Source organism: Tachypleus tridentatus, chromosome 12 (genome assembly GCF_004210375.1).
Source record: "Tachypleus tridentatus isolate NWPU-2018 chromosome 12, ASM421037v1, whole genome shotgun sequence".
Lineage (NCBI taxonomy): Eukaryota > Metazoa > Arthropoda > Merostomata > Xiphosura > Limulidae > Tachypleus > Tachypleus tridentatus.
Window position 1 is genome coordinate 14,074,143 of NC_134836.1, and position 13,138 is coordinate 14,087,280.

The 13,138-nt window shown below is 33.3% G+C and overlaps 1 long non-coding RNA gene across 2 annotated transcripts; it reads right to left on the reverse strand.

Moving 5' to 3' along the window:
* Nucleotides 1-4,126: 4,126 nt before the first annotated feature.
* LOC143234870 (uncharacterized) lies at nucleotides 4,127-12,896 on the reverse strand. 2 transcript variants are annotated; one of them, XR_013018839.1, is made up of 2 exons: nucleotides 12,092-12,896; nucleotides 4,127-7,192 (listed from the first exon to the last, which is right to left on the reverse strand). It is a non-coding gene; the product is annotated as an uncharacterized LOC143234870 (long non-coding RNA). The 2 variants fall into 2 exon arrangements; XR_013018840.1 differs by having other exon boundaries at nucleotides 4,127-7,206.
* Between the last annotated feature and the right edge of the window lie 242 nt (nucleotides 12,897-13,138).

A 13,138-nucleotide genomic window follows, 5' to 3' on the forward strand; every position in this document is an offset into this window, starting at 1 on the left:
TTGCTTGCCACCTTATTTGGGTGCTATATCAAATGGTTTGATCAGTTACTAATAAAACAGCTTTGAAAATAGCTATAAAGTGTTTATATGTAATTGGGTAGAACAATAGTACATTAAATATACAGATTTGAGTTTTCTTATAGTTTCTGTAAATGTTCTTTTCATTTGTGATTTGTGACAGTAATTTTGTGCTAACTTGTATCTGTTTGAAGATTACAGAAATTGTCTTCAATAAGATGATAGATTGTTTGTTTTTGAAGTTTGCACAAAGCTACACGAGGGCTATCTGTGCTAGCTCTCCCTAATTTAGCAGTGTAAGACTAGAGGAAAGGTAGCTAGACATCACCATCTACTGCCAACTCTTGGACTACTCTTTTACCAACCAATAGTGGGATTGACCATCACATTATAATGCCCCCATGGCTGAGAGAATGAGCATGTTTGGTGCAATGGGATTCAAACCTGCAACTTTCAGATTACGAGTTAAACGCATTAACTACCTGGCCATGACTAGCCCTGAAAAAATAGATAATTTTAGATAATGATAAGGTATATTTATACAGTTTAGAAACAAACTTAATGTGTAATAAAGAAAATATTATTACAAATGTAACACAATAATGAATGCACAATGTTTGGAGAAGGTTCTACCATTGTTTGTCATCATTATGAACAAGTAGACTGTCTAGACACAAAGACTTGGCAAAGGTATTTTGTTGATATCAGGTTATACCATGTTTTTGGTGTGTGTTTTTTATTGCTGTGTTTATAAACATATTTTTCTTTATTATGTTCATCACATGAAATCAAACATTTTAAATCTGATAAGCTGATGTGGCTCAATTCATTATTGAATACTATTTTTATGTTTATTCAAACAAAATACATAGATAGATTGGCTGCTTAATTATTTCTGATAGGAATGGTGATATGTTTTGAGTAAAAAATATTACCCTTATAAGTAGGGGAATCTTATAGAAGTGGTTTCATACTTTGGACTTGCAGTTGAATGACTGTGAGTTTGAGGCTGGTGAGAAACATGCTGTTGTATGTTTAAGCAAGGCTCTTTACCCCAGTTGTTTCAATCTACCAAGTTGTATGACAGGGGGTTAGCCTACAATGGAATGGCATATCTTCCAAGGGGAATGTATCAACATTTTCATCTGCTTGTCCAAATTATGCTGGAATTTAACATCAGATTTTATATGCCATTTTGACATGAGAAGGATTTAAACTTTTGACCCTTATCAGTGGGAATAAAACATGTTTCAATTATTTATCAATTAATTTGAGTTACATGAGATCAGTGGGAAAGCAGAACATATTTTAAAAACAAACAAAATGGCAAGCATATGGTCATCTATGTGGGCATCCACAGTAATTTCTACAGGAAGGAATAGTTTTCTAAGGGGAAAAATCAGTGTAAAATTGTGAATTAAATAAAACATTCATATACAGATACTGAATAAATCTATAATTGGCAAATAGTGATCTATTTGCTAAGAAAGAAATGTTCAATTTATGCTTGAAAAAATCTGGTACCAAAATTTAAAGAAAAATTTAGCCCTCCAGTAGTTTAATGGTAAATGTGAGGGCCCACACCTCTAAAAACAAAACTTCATACTAGTGGTGCACACACCACAATAGTCCATTCTAATTTGCATAGCTTTATGATTAACAAGTATCAAAGAGAGAAAAAGTTTTTTGCAAAATCCACAAATATCAGCTGCCACAAGGTACATTACATGAAATAATGGGTAATTTTAGAATTATTTTAAGAATAAAAGAAACAGGTGAAAATAGACATATTACAACCATATTTGAACATGTTAGGGTAATACAATATTTCACAAAGTTATGAACCAAGAAAATATACATATTCTTATTGGCCCGGCATGGCCAAGCGTGTTAAGGCGTGCGACTTGTAATCTGAGGGTTGCGGGTTCGCATCGCCATCGTGACAAACATGCTCGCCCTTTCAGCCTTGGGGGCGTTATAATGTTACAGTCAATCCCACTATTCATTGGTAAAAGAGTAGCCCAAGAGTTGGCGGTGGGTAGTGATGGTTAGCTGCCTCCCTCTAGTCTTACACTACTAAATTAGGGACGACTAGCACAGATAGCCCTCCAGTAGCTTTGTGCAAAATTCAAAAACAAACAAACATATTCTTATTTGTTTGTTCAAGACTATAGCTTGTAGCTGAAAATACACTAAACAAAAAGTTAAGCAAAAAGTATCCCTGCTACAACAGTAACACTTATAAGTATGTAGATTATACTTAAACATGTATTAAAAAAACAGGCTAAAGCCAGAATAAATATGTTATAACAACATAAACATCTTTTGATTTCACTTTTTCCTTTTTGCTAAAAATCTTGCAAGGGACGATTTGAGTCCTTTTTTATTTGATTGTTTTTTTGCAATGAATCTTGGGAAGAATTGGTGGAGCTGAAGAGGGAGTTGAGTTTAGAGAACATCAATCCATCATTGGTATATTGTTTAAATATGCATTTTTACTGAATATTACACATGAAAAATAGAGTTTCTAAACACATGAACTCTAACATGTGTGAACAAGCATTCCAAATACAGAGAAAAAAACATCATAGTAAAAAAAAGTTAAAACTTGTTCCAACAATTTATTGTTAAAGCACATATATTGAAATTTCAAAACTAAATCAAAAGTTTAAATAATTACAAGAAATATAAACAAAATTATGAAACAATGATCACATACACGTGTATGCACTCATAATTTGTATAAGAAATCAAACAAAACAACAGGATTTTGGTTTCCTGCTATACCAAAAACAAGAAAAAGTGGTAAAAAATTAGCTCCTTTGGCGTGAACATCCATAGGGGGTAATGAGAAACATATTTCTTTCTTTATTCATTCAGTATATCTTTATGATTATTTTATTTAATTCACAAAATTACCCTACTTTATCCCTTTGGAATAATTTCTGTGGATGCTTATGATTTTTTGTACTTCTTTATTTTGCACAATGCTATTCAACACTTAAAGCTTTGAAGCTCTTAAATTTATTGATATTCTGCTGTTAAAGCTTGATCAACAATTTAGTGTTTTGATAGGCCTTATATTAGTGCACATTACACGCTTATGATAGCACATATCATAGGATTTATTGGAGAGTTATATAAGTTACAAATGGAGTAAATAAATTTAATCCTTACTAGTTAAATATGACTGTTATTAAGCACATAAATGATTTACTTACAAAGAAAAATACACATAGTTTTGCTACAGGATTACAAAATCAAATCTTTTTTTATATATGAAATCAACAATTCCTTATTTTATTAGTCTTAATTCATTTTTTATTCAGTATTTCTTCAAAACAAGGATGTTAAAATAATGTTAATTATAAACATATAAACTCCTTAGTGCTACAAATTAATTTGTTTCTGCTGGCATATGTCACTATGTTGAATATTAAGAATTAATTAGGTAACGATGATTTTATGAAAACATCAAACAAAATAGTAATTACTAATGCATGTTCTGATCGTAATGTACATGAAATGTAAATCAGTGTATCATAACAAGTATGAGTAATTTAATGTTTATAAAATTTGAAACTTGCTCCAAATATTTCTGGCTATTATATGTTTCATATAACAAAAAGTTTAATTTTTATAATTTAATAGAACAGTTTAAGTTTAAATAAATTAATAACTTGTATTACTTTCAACACAAAATACAACATGTGATAAATGAGAATTCAGATGTCACAGCAATAACAAAGTTCTCCACAATAATTGTTCCACTATTACACGTAGGAAAATCCTAATTTTTAATTAGTAATTTTATTTTTAACTGCTAAAATGAGTTTTGTGAAAAACAACATATTTTTAACTTCAATTTTATATTTCTCTTTCATTCTCATCACAAAGACATAAAAGTCTTATACAATCACCTCATATAAAAATCCTGTGGAACTGTGGTTAAAGAAGATGGTATGGATAATGTTGTCATAGTAATAGTTATTTTAACAGTAGATGCAACAGGATGCACGCCTACATTATAAGTATTTCCTCTATTATAAAGCAAAAAATAAAACCTTATTTAAATAAAGTGTTGAATTCACAAAGAGAGTTGCTAATATTTTTAAAAGTTTTCAAACTTTATTTCAACATCATTTCTCATGCATCTCATGGTTCAGCTAATACATATTCTGCTGAGAAGTTTTACAGCAAATTATCAAGGAAAAAGATATTTGAAGATTCTAAGCTAATCTTTATTTCAGTCTTTTGACAAATTCTGTATTACTTGCCCATTTTCCAAGATTATTTCAAGTGGTTTGCACAAATGCAGGTGTCTAATGATAATATTACACAAGATTTAATAGCTAGGTTGGATACCAAAATCACTATGACTTAAAATTACGAGTTAATTTTATGAAATGAGATTCTTTATTATGAAACAATTCTACCTATTAATGACACTTCTGAAGTCAGAAAAAAACTCATTTCTTGTATTCTTACAGAAGTGAGAATTTAGCCATATTCTTTTAATGTAAAACTTGACCCTATAGCTATTCTTTAATCAAAACCATATAGTCTTAATGACATTTATAAATTTACAATAAAACATTACTTCAATTTATTACAAACAAAAATACATATTCATAACTTATTAATGGTTGTAATGAATATCACCTATTTTAATAACCTGTATGGTGACCTATTAAGATTTCTTTCTAGTTTCAAAGTTTCCTAAAGTCAGACTTAAGGTTCTTTTTACTTTCAGATCTCTTTTTTTTTAAATTAGCAGGTTTTCTCTTATCTTTTTGCATACATGTTGTCACATGGCAATATGCTTCAACCACAACTCAATGGCATCTGGAATTGCACACCAGGTCCTCAATAGAAGGAGCACCATGCCATAAACACATAATTCCCGTCTCCAATCAACACAAGACCCACTGGGAATACATGTTCTGAGGATAAATGCAATATATATGAGAGATTGCTTTTTTTTATTATAGCATTCGTCTTTCATATCATCCTCTGGATATATATACAGGGTGAGCCAAAAGTAGGTGGACAGCATTTGGAATAGGTTTATGTATCGGTTATATTAATGCAATTGTATATTATAACTATGTTGCAACTATATTATTTGTGTTATATAATTACAATTGTATAATTACATTTGTTTTAATTTAATCTGTTTTCTTTTTTTTAGATTGTTAATAGAACCCATAATGTCAAATACTTTAAATACAGATAAAAGAATATGGGTGTTAAAAGAGTATTGGAAATTTCAACAATTTGAGCATTTGCGTTAATAAATAACATTTTATTTTCATTAATATAATTGTCTTATTACATATAGTTGTACGTATACGTGATCTCTAAATAAATGTTTTTTTACTGTCCACCTACTTTGGCTCACCCTGTGTATATATATATATATACTTTAGTTAAAATGAATACATTTTAACCAAGTTAAATAAGCAAAATCACAAGGAAGGACTGCATTAAAAACAGATAATTCAATCCTCTGACTAATATTAGTTTGTTATAACTTAAAAAACCAGCCAAAACAAAAGTAAATCAAACAAAAAAGGCTGCACTAATTGTAAAGATCCCAGGCTACAAACTATAATGTGGGATTATAAAAGGTACTCTAGGTTTTGGAAGTGACTGAGGAAGTAGGACCTACATTGTGGTGGCAATACACCGTTTATCAGCCTTAACCTCCATTCTCCAGTCTCACCCAAGAAATAAAAGAGTAACAATGTATGAGACTGGCAAATGAAGGTTAAGACTGATAGATGGTGTATCCCCACCACAATGTGGGTCCTATTTCTGTATACACCTCCAAAATCTAGGGTACATTTTATAATCTCACATTACAACTTGTACCCTGGGATCTTTTCAATTAGAACAGCATTTTTTGTTCATTTTATTGTTCTTTAAGCTTATTTTCTAGGTTATAACAAATTATGTACACTGCTGAACAAAATCTTAATGCCAATGAACATGAAGAAAATTTTGCATTTTGTGTTGTTAGACTCAACCACTTATTTGAGTAGTGCTTCAAAAGATGAAAATAAAAATAAAAAACCTTTTTAGCATTTAATAGGGAAAATGTGAACACTATGAAATTAGCCTAAATGCTAGATGGTCAAAAGTTTAAGACCACACTGAAACGAAGCGTTAATAGGTAAACACATAACGAAATTTAGTCATTTGTGTTCAAGCATTAGCGTTGTCAACATCTCTGACACCTCCTGTGTTACATTGGGTAAAAACATGGAAAAGGCTAAAAATTTTCAGAGGTTGAAAGTGGCAGAATTGTCGAGCTGCAAAGTTAAGGTCTCTTTCAACGTGCCATTGCTGGCGAGATTGGGCAGAGTAAAACTGCTGTAGCAAATTTTTTAAAAGACCCTGAGGGATACAGAACGAGAATTTAAAGTGGTCGGCCCAAGAAAATTTCGCCAGCGTTGAGCAGGAGAATTTGACGGATTGTCTGGCAAAACTCCAGCCGATCATCAAACTAGATTAAGGCCTTTATGGATGCAGAATGCAGCTCAAGAACAATAAGACGGTATCTACGAGAGAAAGGCTTTAAAAACCGTAAACGTCTTCTAAGGTCACGATTCCTTCTACACCATGAAACAGCTCGGTTAAACTTTGCTGAGAAGCACCAAACATGGGACATAGAAAAGTGGATGAAGGCTTTGTTCTCTGATGAGAAAAAATTTAACCTGGATTGTCCAGATGGCTTCCAACGTTACTGGCACGATAAAGATATCCCACCAGAGACATTTTCTACATGACACAGTGGAGGAGGTTCCACCATAATCTGGGGTGCTTTCTCTTTTGATGGAACAATGGAGCTTCAGGTTATACAGAGGCAGGAAACAGCAGCTTGCTACATTGGCATGTTGGAGAGAGCATGCTGATTGACTGAAGATCCTCGCTTGTGTGGAAATGACTGGATCTTTCAGCAGGACAATGCTGCAATCCACAATGCCCACAGGACAAAGGACTTTTTCATGGCGAATAACGTGATTCTTTTGGAGCATCGAGCGTGTTCACCCAAATTGAACCTCATTGAAAATGTTTGAGGGTGGATAGCAAGGGAAGTCTATAGAAATGGACGTCAATTCCAAACAGTGCATGATCTTCATGAAGCCATCTTCACCACTTGTAAAAACACCTAAAGATGAATGTCTGGAATTAGAATAGTTCCAGCTAAGAACATGACTGTGAATCATGAATGAGAGACTATAAAATAACGAATAAAGTTACTAATGAATAAACTCTTGACATCAATGAAGCTTTTCCCACTTATCAGATTAAGCCAGAACTGAACTGTTGTGATAATCTTGGGTAAAGATAGCTCATAGACAAAATAAAAGATTCTTAAGAAGTTTGTGCAAACTGAGTTAACTTGGCAAGAAACACATGAGATTCAACACAAATATTTCTCTTGGAAACAACACTTCTGACAGATAAGGGAAAATGGCATATAAAGAAATGCCTATCATATACAATTGCAGTTTTTCTAAAAAAAACTTTTCTGATTTCAAAAACAGTCACATAAAATGGTAAAGCTATCATGAAGTAGGCAACAAAACATTGATAGTATGACAAAGTCAGGGACAGTGCTTGTTGGATACTGACTAATGTTTCTGTTTAAGTTTAATGTGTTACACTTTAGACAGTTATATAGTGCGAGTGTTAAGTTAGTTTTAGAAGCAACAGTATATTTCAGGTTTATTTACGTAACTGTTTATGAATTATACTTTGTGTAGTTCAATAATTACGAATTGTGATTGTTGTATTATTGCATCATGTTACTAAAACTTTTGGTTTATCTCATTTTAATTGAGTGTTATTATATTATAATGTCTAGAAGTGGGTGTTTTTTTATAGTAAACTCACACTGAGCTATCTGCTGAGTCCATTGAGGAGAGTCTAGTAGTGTGTGGAATGTTTTAGACCTCTGTTAGGGTATAAATATGCATCAAAAATTTAGTTCAAAGTTAGATCTCTACTGTGAGATTGTATGTTTAGCCATAAAGAGTGGATAAATTGTTGCAGTTTTTGAAGTGAAATTATCACAAACCATTGTGTAATGGAGCAGGATAAACAATTCATCTTGTTAAATTGTGCCATGAAATAACTGAACCAGACTGTGTGGACTTTGTTAAAAAAGAATTATTTAAAGCTCTCTATATTTGCATATGCATTTAATTTATTTAAATATATTAATTTATAACAAATGGGATGTGTGCTGTTTGTTTCTTGTAAAATTTATTGCTAACAAATCAAAGACACCTACTATGAAGGTTCTGGCTCATACATAAAACTTGACATCAGCCATTCAGTCTCCCAAAGTTAAAAACTTGCAAGTCCAAAACAATATTTTATTTTTATTTATCAACGTCTGTTTTCAACAAGCCTAGTACCTACTTAGTTTTAGCATTAATTATAATTTTATCATTATTTGATAAGAGCAAAACAGTTTATAATCTTTGATTACCTGTTATATTATTCTATGCACAAGTTATAAAGCTTTAGAATATGTTCTATAATGTAGTAACTAATTTATGCCATCTTATAAAAAGTACACAAACAAATATAATGAAAAAAGTACTGATAAATAAAAAGTTTTGTAGTTCGTGTCATGGCTGTGATGAAATTTATCAAGATGGACTGACATGGCTTACTGTGAAAATAGTACTGAGGGACTGACTGGCAGATCTACTAATACGTAAACAGTTCAAGATCATGTGCTTCACTGAAACGTCACTATTCCTGAAGGAGAAAGCACTGAAAAATATGTATAAGGTGATCAAGTTGGCAGAACTGGAAGAAGTATAACTGATAAGGCCAAAAATAACTAGTTGAAGCAGGATGCCATAAAATGTGACAAAAGAGAGAATAGATGCTATGTTTATTTTAAAATGGGGCACATTGAGAGTGAATGCAAGTTTGTCACCACAAGGAGCAACAGAAATCTAAATATAAAGAAGTTACTTATAAAGATGGGGCTGGAAATAATAAAGAAAAGAAAGGCTCACTATGGATACTGCTACCAAAAGAAACAAAATAAAGCAACTAATCAGATTCACCACAAGAAGGAAGTGGTTAAACAGTGTGTGATTTATGGTAAGCTTAAGTAACACACAGGTTAACAGTGCTACTGGTTATCAGAGCACTTGAAAAACATTGAGAGGTCCCAACAAAACACAACATGCCAGTAAATGAAGACTGCCAGGGACAAGAAAGTGAAAATCATACAAGATAGTGGGTGGGCAAGAGTGGATTAGTGAGAACCTGTCTGGCGCATGTGGATGGGCAAGGTACATATGTGTGTGCAGATTTATAGGACAGTGAAAAAGTTTCCCATTGCCATTCATACTACTTGGGAGATCTTGAGGGCACTAATGTATGACTTGATGATTGGCAACCATACCAGGTAGCAGAAATTTGAAGGAAACAGACAGAAAGGAGACTGATGAAGCATCTGCAAGAGCTCAAGAAACAAAAATCAAGTCTCAAAAGGTGATATCCCAAATATAAATCTTCAGGAACTAAAGGAAGTACAGAAAGAAGATCCATCACTGCAGAAATTTTAGGAAAAAGCCTAGTAGAAAGTTGAGCACCAGAAAAAGAAGCAAAGGGCTTAAAGAATAAAGTGTGAGAGAGAACTGTATGAGATTTAATAACACAGTTATATTGAGGAAATTAAGCAAATACCAAACTTAATGACAAAGTTGGCTCATAAGTCAATTTTGAGATGGCATCTAGGAGCAAAGAAAAAAAAAAGCAGACAGAATCACTAGAAATATAATCAGATTCTGCTAGTCATGTGACATCTGCTAAAGAACAGTTCCTAGAAGGAAATTAGCCAAGTTGTAGCTGAAGATAGACACACAGAGAGTACCAGATGCTCTTCTGGAAGTATTCTGCAGAGTATGCTTTCCAAAAGTATTCAGTGACAGAAGGTTCCAGTTTGCTTGCTAGAGGTGTGCAGACTCGTCAACACTAGGCAGTTTTTTTACCATTCTATACAATCCCAAAAGGTAATGGATGATGTGAGGGAGTCAGCAAAGTCTTAAAGAGCATGCTGTAAAAGATGTACCAGGAGTGACTATGTGATTGGGACAGGTACCTGCAGGCAGTATTATTTGCTCACCAAGGAGGTCCACAAATAAGTACAGGATTTTCATCGTTCAAGTTATTGTAAGAAAAAATAACAAAATGTCTGATACAGACATTGAAAGAGCTATGGATATAAGCAGAAAATTCGGACTTGAGGAACACATAGCAGCACATGTTAAACCTAAGAAACCAACAAGATGAGACCTGTCACTGTTCTCAAGAAAGTCTGCAGCTCAGGGCAGTCAGAAACATTTCTCTGACAGGAAGAATGATTGACGTTACAAGGTCAGACAGAAGGTCCTAGTTCTGCTACCCATAGATGACAATAAACTCATCCTACAATGGAAAGGATCTTATGAAGTGCAAGAAGTGGTCAACAGAGCATAAGGTAAAAGTAGATAGGAAGAACAAGACCAACCACACTAATTTGTGGAAGATCTAATTTGAGAGAAAAGACCTAACAGATGCAGCTGCTGAGATTCAAATAGACATTGCAGATGTATAAAATCACAGATAGTTACTTTATGACAGAAGATGAAGGCCTACTACACCTAAGATCACTGGAGGGAGAAGAGACATAGAAAGACGTCAACATCAGTGAAGCACTGACTGGTAAACAGAAGAAAGAGCTATAGAATCTACTGTGCCAGTACGGAGATGTGTTTACAGATAGACCAAGTAAGACAAATTTTACGAAACACAAGACTGAGACCATGACCAGGAATCCAGTCAAAGTGAAGCCTTACTATATGTCCTATGTGATTAGAAAACTGCTCAAGCAAGAAGTCGAAATAATGTTAGAAGCTAGAATCATTGAGTCTTAGAATTCAGCCTGCCATTCACCAGTGGTAATCACGAAGGGAGACAGATCAAACCACTTCTGCATAGGCTTCTTGAAACTGAACTTTGTGACAAAGTTAAACTAAATCTATGTGCAACCCAGAAGCTATTATTGTAGAACTAAATAGAGCCAAGTTCTTTTTCAAAATTGATTTTAGTAAAGGTTATTGAAAGATCTTGATGAAAATAAAGTCTAGAAAGAAGGCAGCAGTTGTGACACCAGATGGATGCTATTAGTTTAAGAGGATACCACTTGAGCTAGTTAACTCAGCACCAATATTCAACTGCATAATAAGGAAGATGTTGTGCAAAACCACCAACATTGAGCACTATGTGGTTGACATTTTGACCTACACAACCACATGGGAAGACAATCTGAAAAACTCAGAGAGCTGTTTGAGTAAGTGAGGGAAGCAGGTCTGACCAGACCATCTAAGTTCTACATTGGTTATCCTATGCTAGACTTTGCTGGACACAAGGTCATAATTGTATCTCCAGAACTGCTAGTTCTGCATGGAGGACATCAATGAGAAGGCAAATATTGGTGCAAAATGTATAAGTAGGCTTTGTGCATGAAGTGAAAACAGCCTTTTTATGTAATATATAAATTATTCTTGAAAAGGGGTTTATTATTAAATTTACATCAATTTAAGTTAATGCGAGTGCCATGATATAACTACTTATATAGCAGAAGGGCTGAACTTTATTTTTAGAAACAGTAGTTAATCATAGACTTGTTTAAGTAACTGTATGAGTCATACGTTGTGTAGTTCAATATGTAGTTGTGTATTTTTACGTCATGTTACTAGAACCTGAGTTTTTTGTCATTGCTTTAATTGCGTATTATTATATAATATCTAATATTGTGTGGAATGTTTTAAATCTCTGTTGGAATATAAATATGCATTGAAAGACAGATTTAGACTGCATGATTGAACTTTTTGTTTTCGTTGTTGCACTGGCAATCACAACTTCATGATAATTACACAGTAAATACATAAATATAACCTTTATTCAAATCTCATCTTAATGTAAGCCTTATTTTGTAGAAAACTGTGATATCCGCAAACAAAATTTCAGGTAACGTGCTAATAAGCAGACTTACCAACTGGTATTTAGATAAACGGATTGGTTGAAATCTTGCCGTATTTATAAGTAAATTTATATTTTATTTAACATGTTTGACAATATTAGACTTAAATTTCATTCTCGACTGCAACGGTTCGACTGTTAGTTTAATTGTGGCGCAAGAAGCGCTTCGTACGTCATAAATAACACTGGGGAACACTTTTTCAGTAACTTTGAGTTGCATTGGATATTTTAACTGATTCTGAAGGAGTTTTAGGCACTGATTTCAAATCTGAAATTAGTTTTTCTCTACAAGCTCTAGTTTGTATGCAATTTGAGGTTAATGAAATTGTACAAATGTGAACTTGCGTAAACCATGTATAAGCATTTTCACGTCCAATTTTTGAACAGCCACCTTGATAAGTTCCCTGACAACCTGGGGGCTGTGAGTGACGAACAAGGAGAACGATTCCACCAAGACCTAAAGGTCATGGAAGAACGCTACCAAGGGCGCTGGGACAAAAGTATGATGGCTGACTACTGCTGGAGCATTAAACGAGATTGTCCAGATGAAGTGTACAAACGCAAAAGTTACAAACGCAAATTCCTACCTGAATAAAATACACAAACAAATTGATAAGCTATTCCTATAATTTCCTATAATAACGAAACATTAAAAAATAAATAAAAATGTCAAATTGCATAAAATCTGTAGCTTGCAGACAAAAACCGACTTCAGATTTGAAATCAACACACTCAAATTGACTATAGAAAGGTTTTTTTTTAAATGTAACAAAATGAGTGTTCCCCAGTGTAATGCATCAAACAATCAAACTGCTTTCTGGAACACGTTCTCAATCTGCGGTACGCTACACCTACTTCGCTACAGGTAGGAATTTTATATCAACTGCAGAACTTCCTGCTTATCGTGTATGAATTAGCTTTATCATTTATCCATGGAAAAATATTTAAGTAAGTCTGATGCTGCAAAGAAGAATGTGTTGAATCAAAAGCAAGGAATCAAACGAAAGTACAAAAACGAGTACATCGAATACGGTTTTATCACTTTGGAATAGGGCCTGGC